Source organism: Neophocaena asiaeorientalis, unplaced genomic scaffold, assembly GCF_003031525.2.
Source record: "Neophocaena asiaeorientalis asiaeorientalis breed wild unplaced genomic scaffold, Neophocaena_asiaeorientalis_V1.1 scaffold771, whole genome shotgun sequence".
Lineage (NCBI taxonomy): Eukaryota > Metazoa > Chordata > Mammalia > Artiodactyla > Phocoenidae > Neophocaena > Neophocaena asiaeorientalis.
The window spans coordinates 733,435-742,021 of record NW_020171822.1 but is presented as its reverse complement, the minus strand read 5'-3'; positions in this window follow the sequence as shown (position 1 = coordinate 742,021).

The window sequence follows — 8,587 nt, the reverse complement described above, 5'->3', positions numbered from 1 at the left end:
CTGTGTCTGGCTTCTTTCACTTAGCCTCATGTTTTCAAGAGTCTTCCATGTCATGAATCGGAACTTCATACCTTTTTCTTCCCGTTCTTCATTTTTTCTTGGGTTCATTTCCTTTCTTCATTTTCATGTTCTTTCTTTTTTCATTCTATTCCTTTTCCTTCATTTCTTCAGTCCTTTAGCCAAATCTTTTGACTCCAAATCCAGTGCTCTTTTTACAGTTACCCTGTTAAATCAATCAGTAAGTGGAAATTTATTTCTTTAAGAAGTTAAGGATGAAATGAAATGATTACGCGTGAGCCTAACAACGAAGTTCTTCAGCCTCACTCCTTGCTGGCATGCGTTAGGCACTCAAACATTGAGCTGACTGCACCAGAATAGAAGATTCAGCATCAGAGTTCTTTAGAAGAGTCTTGCCAGTGTTGTTTATGCTAAGCCAAACTTTTGCTAAGCACTGTGCCTGGGAAGTGGAATATTGTTTAGGTTGTGAGCTGTGCATTAGATATGCAAACTTGCTTTTGTAGAAGAGAAGGCGTATTTTCTTCTAGCAAACATCAGGTTGTTCAGTTGATTGTGTTACATAGATCTTGATTTGAAAGACAGCATAAAGCACTGTATATAAAGAACCCTTCTCTCTTTAAAAATGTACTCATTCAGTTAATCAATATTTTGATGTTAACCTTGAGCTTGAGTTGAACTATGAAGAAAAATCAGAAAGAATGACACTACAATTTGCCAAGCCCTGAGCTAAACTAGGGACAAATATGTATGTTTCCCTGCCAAGTCTGCTGAATTAATTCCTTACCACTCCCCAGACCACTCCCAGTGAACAAACTGAACCCACATTTGGCAGGGTAGTGGAAGAGGAGAGATTAAACATGCACACACATGCACACACACTCACACACACTCATAATTAGTTGATCTGCAGCAAACCTCAAGCTATTCTCTTAACTAAACTTAAATCAAGCCAATAATTCATTTAGATTTTAACCAGCTCTTTTGAAAATTGTTCTAAAAGGCTTTAGTTCTTCCAAATGTTCACAACCCACAAAATTGGTTTTGGAAATAATCCTTTTTCCCTTTGCCTACAAGGAACTGCAAAGTTGAGTTTGAGTTCATTTGCAGTAGTTTTTCTTTCCGTAGGTTTCCAGATATCATCCTTTTTCTCTGTTTCCTTTTTTAACTTGCCATGGATTTTCCCTTCTTCCCCAATAGTATGTCCAACTCCTTCAAAATCTCTCCATTCATTCATCCATGTACTCTTTCAACAAGTATTTCTAAAGTTCCTACTATGTGCCAGGCAACCTTCTAGTCACTGGGGACTCAACAGTGAACCCAAAGGACAAAACCTCAGCCTTCAACAAAGCTTATTTTCTAGTGGGCAAAGCAGATAATAAGTAAATAAAATACACATTATGTTAGATGGTGATTAGTGCTATCTATAGAGGAAAATGAATCAGAAGAGAGGCACAGGGAGCATTGAGGGGCTTCAGTTTTAAATAGCATTTCTCTAGGTCAGGAGTTGGCTAACTTTGGCCTGTAACCTTCCACCTTTTCCTGTGAATAAAGTTTTATTGGCACACAGCCACACCCATACATTTAGATGTTGTCTGTGGAGTTCATTAGTTGGAACAGAGACCATGTGGGCTGCAAATATTTACTATTTGGCCCTTTGCAGGGAAAATGCAGATTTTTATATATGATAACTTTTTAGAATTAGTACGCATGTCACACTTTTCAGCTTCCAAATCATCTTTACAAACGCTGCCTCATTGGAGTGTGGTAGAGGTGTTGGGAGAGGTCTAAGTAGCTTTGTTTTATAGGTGACTGAACTGGAGAGGTTACTGAGGTTGTCTAGGGCTGCTGCGCTTGTAAAGTGGTGATGTTTAATTCTAAAAGCTGGTGCTTTTTCCAGCCTAATCACCTGCTGCTGATGATAAATAAAACCCAGCTTTTTAGCACCGGGAGCTTCCTAGCGTACACAACACAGAAAGGCAATACTACGTAGGCATCAAGAGTGTGGGCTGTAAAGCTTGGCTGCCCAAGTTCAAATCCTCACTCTGCCACTTACCTCTGTGACCTCTGTGCCTTGCGACAGTTTCCTTTTCTATAAAGCAGTTATAATAATATGCCTCTGGGTACGGGGGTGGTACATCCCAGTTTGCCTGAGGCAACCCTGGTTTATGCCTATTTTCTCTGCGTTTATTAATAGTGTCTCATTTTACTCTCAGGTGCTCCAGTCTGGACATTAAATTATATACGTACCCTAGCTAGGGTTGTCACTGGGATGACTTAGTACATGTCATCCTGCCTGACCATAGCCTGTGGCAGTGGTTTCTTATCTCAATGTTGTGCCTACTCATCACTTAGTTTTCTTCTGACTCATTTTTTGATTCCATTAAGTCCAGACTGGTTGCTGTCTGAAGCGACTTTGTCTGTGTTAACAGGTGATGGAGGATCCTTCTTCTAGGGCACAGAGCCCTCCATCTGCAGTGTTCATCCCCCCGCGAGCGCCCGGGCTCACTCCCTGATCTCCTTTGGCGGGTCTTTGCTCAGATGTCATCTTCTCGTGACGCTTTCACAGGCCACTTCTCTAATTTGCCATGCCCTCCCATACACTTCGTGTCTACTTCCCTGCTTCTACCTACCTGGTTTTCTACCTAATACTTACTACTGAGAACATGTAGATTTTATTGAGCGGCTAATAATATTTTTAGTGTAGTTTTCTTTTGCTGTTGGATAGAAAGAAAAGAAACCCAAATACACTATGCCTGTGAGATTTATTTTTCTGTTTTTAAAAATAGTGTAGCTTTATTGTTAAAATTTGAGAAATTACAGAAAACCACAGTGAAACAAGTATAATCCACCCATAGTCCCACCCCTCCCCCAGGGTTGTCATTTTGGGGTGTATTAAGAAGAAAGCAATTTTACACCAGCTCTAGAGGGAATGCATTTTCTAGTCTAATCATAGAACTTTAGCTAAACAACTTATAAGCAAATGAAGATTTCCTATGTTCTGTAAGTATTATAATTTTGATTCCTTTAAGATAAACTTTTCTTCATATTTTCATCTGAAACTGGTCTGAGAGAAAATATCAAAGCAATACTGGTCCAGCCTGGTCTCAGCCCCAGAAGTAAAGAAAAAAACGTGGCAGAGCAGCTGAGTGAGACGGCAAGTTTCCCCGCTTGGAATTAAGGTTTCCTGGCGTGTTGGCAGTGTGTTAGTCCGACTCTTGCCAATGTAAACGCCTTAATAGAAAGGATCATGTGGTGGCATACTTTTTATTTGCTGACTTCCTTTATAATATAGAGCAAGTTGCACATTCTTTGTGTGTCACTCTCTCCTCCAAGAACATAATTCAGCTCCGTGTTTGCTTCACAGCCCTCTTTAAAACTTGTAATTGTTTCATACATTTGTTCGTTTACATTTTTATTTGAGTGCCCCACCAGTATGTAAGTACCAGAAGGGCACAGTTGTATCTGTCTTGCTCACCACTGTGTTCCTAGTGCCTCACGTAGTGCCTTGCACATGGTATTTACTCACTAAACATTTGTTGAATGGGGAGTCCACTGAGCCTGGCGGCACACACTCGCCCACCGCGTAGGGGTCCAGGACGGGGACGACCCGTGTGCCGGGTTCTCAGCTGCGAGAGAATGAAGCCCTAAAAGATGGCCTTGGCCCCACAAATATCATCCTCACTTTCTCCCTCAGGCCCCCAATTCCTTTAACAAATGGCAGAGTCATCAATTCAACCATCTGAGTTGGTTTCAAGTACCAGTGCCTTTTGAGACAGGAAGCTCATTAAGACCTTCACACTCGGAGATCAAGAGGGATGTTAGCTGCGGTCTTGGGGGGTAGGGGGTAGTGGTGATAGGGTGGGGATGAGGAGAAGAGCACAGGGCAGGGAGGGGGAAGAGGGCCTGCAAGGTGGGATGGCCAGGGAGGAAAGAGCGCAGGAAGGGCAGCGTGCCCGCCGCCCAGGCTTCTCTAGTCTCTGCTAGAGAAGCTCGTTCAATTTCACGTGCCGCCCAGGCCGATGAGGCAATCAACCGAGTGCCTGACACACCTGAGCAGTGGATGATGGCAATAAGGCAATAGCTACATTTTTGGAGCATGTACTGTGAGCCGTACTCTATGCTGAGCACTCTTGCTGTACTTACTACTCCTTTGCAAGAATTTTAGGACACAAATATGATGATCATTCCCATTTTATGGATAAGGAATCTGAGGTGGTGAGGCATTAAATATCTGAGACGACTTCATCCTGCAGCTTGTGGTAGGCTAAAATTTCATATTCATTCTCATTTAACTGTTGCTTGAGGTCTGGGTGGCAGAAGGACTTACAGGAGCTGCTTCTGCAGAGTGGCCTTTCTACTATCGAGTTTGCTGACCCCTCATAGAGTTCAAGGTCAAACCAACTGGCCCACACATGATATCACATGGCTTTCCTTGCAGTGTATTAGAGAGTTACAGACCTTATAACAGGCAGGCCCAGTGCGCCTCATGGTTCAAGGAGACTTTGAGGTCTGGTGGCAAGTGAGTAGCTTTGGGACCACTCATGTGGTCTGATCCAGTTTTCAGAAAATATCCGGGGAGTTAGACTCTTGCTGCAAGGGAAAAAAATAATACTCTCTCACCACTTGGAACACCTTGGTTTTGGAAAAATCATTTAAAAAAAAAATACTGCAAAGCCCCCGATGCTGCATGATTGCTGGAGGGTCATTAGGGAAGAGGCAGTGTCCAGACACTCGTGGGAGGTAGGATTTTTTTATAGGTCGTTCGTGTGTCCAGTTTTGCAGTTTTTGGAGGAGGACTCCACTGGGGCTGTGAATGAAAACCATTGAATCTGTCACATTGTTGTTAGCCAGGTCACCTGGAAAAACACCCTGACAAATTGCAGCCCTGGGCGGGTCAAAGAGGGAACACTAAAAAGAGAAGAAGAAAGTGCATGGCCCTGCTCTGGTGTGAGGCCAGGGCTCGGTGTCATAGCAAAATTCCCCGGTGAGAGAGGAGTTTCCACCATCGGAGGCTTTCCCCACCCTACTTTACACCATTATTTTTTACAGTCTGAAAAAATAATTCCACTTCTGGTGGAGCCAAGTAGAGTCACTTGAAGGCAATGTAAACAAAAGGAGCAGGTAGTGTTGATGCTTTAAGAGAACATCCTGATGAGGAAGGGAAAAAAATGAGAAGACCAGCTAGCAAGTGGGAGGTTTTCCTGGATGTAGGAGAGCTGCTTGGAATGGCACTGACTTCTGGTTTCTAAGGACCAGCCCAGCAAACCTAAACCTATAATGTAGGCAAAGCCTCCTTGGGGGTCTCTTCCCCATCCCTCTCCCTTTGCCCTCACTGAGCTAACAGCAGGTTCCCAGCTCAGTGCCCCTGTGTTGTCTGTGCCTGACCTCAGTGGGCTCTCCCCAGTCATCCCTGCCTGTGGGATCCCTACTCACCAGCAAAGCTGATCTGATCAATGGAGCCACACTCGTCTGTTAATGACCACAGTCATTGAAATTTGCATGTTTAATGGCTTGCAATGCCTTACAAAAAAAACAAGCCTTGAGAGGTGATCTTTTGGTTATTAATCAGAAATTAAGAACTTTGAGGGTAGGAGAGGAGTCCTACTCTAGGCAGACTTTAACAGGGCATCCTCTCCTTCAGTCCCTTTGATATGGAACACACTTCTCTGTCTTCCACTTCCCAAACACAAAAAGAGTCAGTCACTCCCATCTTTGTGTCCTCAAAGCACTGCTCTTAGGACTAGAGCGCATTTTATAACTGTTCATCTGTGCGTAGGGGTTGAGTGAAGATGCTTCTTGCCTTCCCAGAACATACCCCTTTATCCTTTCTTTCCCTGTGCAAATATGGACCGGCCTCCATTTAGAAGAGAGTCTTAATTAGGAGCCACAACTTCCTGTAGATGATGTGATCAAACGTCCGAGGCTGCTAACAGGAGGATTTAGCCTAGGACTGAGAAGTGACTGCTGGGTTAGGTGAGGTGGGAGTCCTGGGCGACCTTGATAAGAGTAGCACAAAAGCCTATTTGAAATCAGTTCGAGAGAGGCTGGGAAGAGAGGAAGCGGTGATCGTGAGTACGGCCAAGCCCTGAGCAGATTCAGTTAAGGACTAGTTACAAGGAAAAACTTTGCTTCCTTCAAGGATTGTGTTTTCTCCTCTTCATGGATGAGTTCGGCATGGAACGTGATTCCTCTTCTCTCTGGGCACCAGAGAGCCATGTTTGTGGTTTGATATTTGATAATACAAATGTGAAGGCCTTATGACCGTGTTATTTGTTTTCTAATTCCCCCCCTTGGTTTTGATCTCCTTTTCTAATTTATATTCTCCTTGAGCCTGCTTTCCTTTGTGTGGGGAGGGGACTACAGAATGCCATTTTGTCATCTGTGGTCTTGGTGGTTGATTACCTCTTGGCCTTTTGTCTACCATAAATCACCATACAAATGGAAGGGATTATTACTATCAAGAACAGATGAGGAGGGCAAATAGTTCTCTTTAAATAGGGAGGTTCGGGCTTCCCTGGTGGCGCAGTGGTTGAGAGTCCGCCTGCCAGATGCAGGGGACATGGGTTCGTGCACCGGTCTGGGGAGATCCCACATGCCGCGGAGCAGCTGGGCCCCTGAGCCATGGCCGCTGAGCCTGCGCGTCTGGACCCTGTGCCCTGCAAGGGGAGAGGCCCGCGTACCACAAAAAAACCTAAAAAACAAAAGAAAAACAGGGAGGTTCTATAGACAGTTTTGGAACATGGGAAGGGAGATATTGGAAGACAGTTGAGGCAATAAAGTCTTCCTCTGCTCTTCCAGAAGATGGCATTGAGAAATCGAGAAAAATCCTAGAAATGTGTTCCAGAGGGTATACTTTCGATTTATTCTTGTTGATGGAAGCCATTAAAATCTCTGTACCTGACAGACAGTTGGTGGTCAGTTTCAAAATACGTTCACACATGCACCTAGAGAAGAAGTGAACTTGTGCAGGGAGTCCTAGGGAGAAAAGAGTTCCATTTAAAACACCATAAAAAAAAAAAAAAGTGAACATTTATCCAACCCTGACATCTCATTTGCCCTTTCTAAACATTAATGTTGTAACCACAAACAAATGACAGGTTCCAGGACACCAGGGAAAAGTAAGCTTTTAAAAAGTCTGAAAAAACATCATTCAGGGGAAAAAATAAGTTAGAGTGGGAATAAAGTACGGACTATAAATGTGGAAGAGGAAAGAAAGCGTTTTAAGAATTTCCTGTAGTTATAAATGTATCTTCCAGTCGCTTAGGCTGGGCAGCCAGGTGAGGGAAGGGGGTTTGGGCTGTGCCCCTTAAACCTTGGGTGTCTGGCATGAAAGGCCTGTTTTCTTATTGTACTTCCCGTCTGGTTGCAAGGAGTTGACCGGTCAAGAGCGGAGGGCTAGAATGCTTCAGTAGTCTACTCAGCAGGTCACTGTGATAAATGACTCTCCCAGGGAGATTTTCACCAACAAATGCCCAGAGATGGACTGCAAACCCTGCCAGGAGTCCACCCTCTTGCCTGCCGGTCCCCAGAAACACCTTGCTGAATCACTTTATGAGTGAGTCCCAGCGACCGTGTCTATAGACTCTGCTTATGTGGGCTTCAGAGGGAGTGGGCTAGAAGGAAATGAGGCCTTGAATTTGAACTAGCCCGGGCCAGTGTCTTTTGTACCCAGTGGGTCCTTAAACGGGTACTTGTAGTACTTGCAGAAGGAAGAGGGGAAAGCAAGAAGCGTGGGGGGAATAATGAAAGGGAGGAAATGTAGGCAGAGAGGAAGAGAAAGAATGAAAGGGAGGAAAGGTAGGCAGAGAGGAAGAGAAAGAATGAAGAGGATGGAAAGGAAGAAGGAAGGTACATAAGTTAGTTTTCTCTGTGTAACAAAACACCCCAACATTTGGTGGCTTAAATAAAGCCACAGCCATTTCATTTGTTCCCAGTTCTGGAGTGTGCAGTCCTGCTGGTGTCAGTTTGCTCACTCACACCCCTTCAGTCCCCTGCCAGTCAGCTAGATGACTCTGTTCTGGGGGTTGGAACAATGGTGGTGACAGGGCACGTGCCTTTCACCATCCAGCAGGCTAGCTCAGGCTCGTTTCCCTGTTCACAGAGTGGCTCGAGGTTCCAAGAGCAGCAAGAAAGTACAGACTTCCGCGGTCAAGCTCTTTTCGAGCTTCTGCTTGTATCACATTTGCCAATGTCCCATTGGGCAGAGCAAGTGCAAGTCCGGCCCACATTCAAGGGGTTGAGAAGTAGACTCCGCCTTTTGCTAGGAGGAGCTGAGGTCACATTGCAAATGGACAGGCATATTAGCATAGGGAGAATTTTTGGCCAGTTTTGCAATCTCCCACAAAGGGAAGGGCTAGAACTTTCTTTTGCTGGCAAGGTTGGCAGAGACACAACAGTATAGAGGCTGAGTTTGAGGCCCTCACCTTGAATTTTATTTTATTTATTTTTAACATCTTTATTGGAGTATAATTGCTTCACAATGGTGTGTTAGTTTCTGCTTTATAACAAAGTGAATCAACTATACGTATACATATATCCCCATATCTCTGCCCTCTTGCATCTCCCTCCC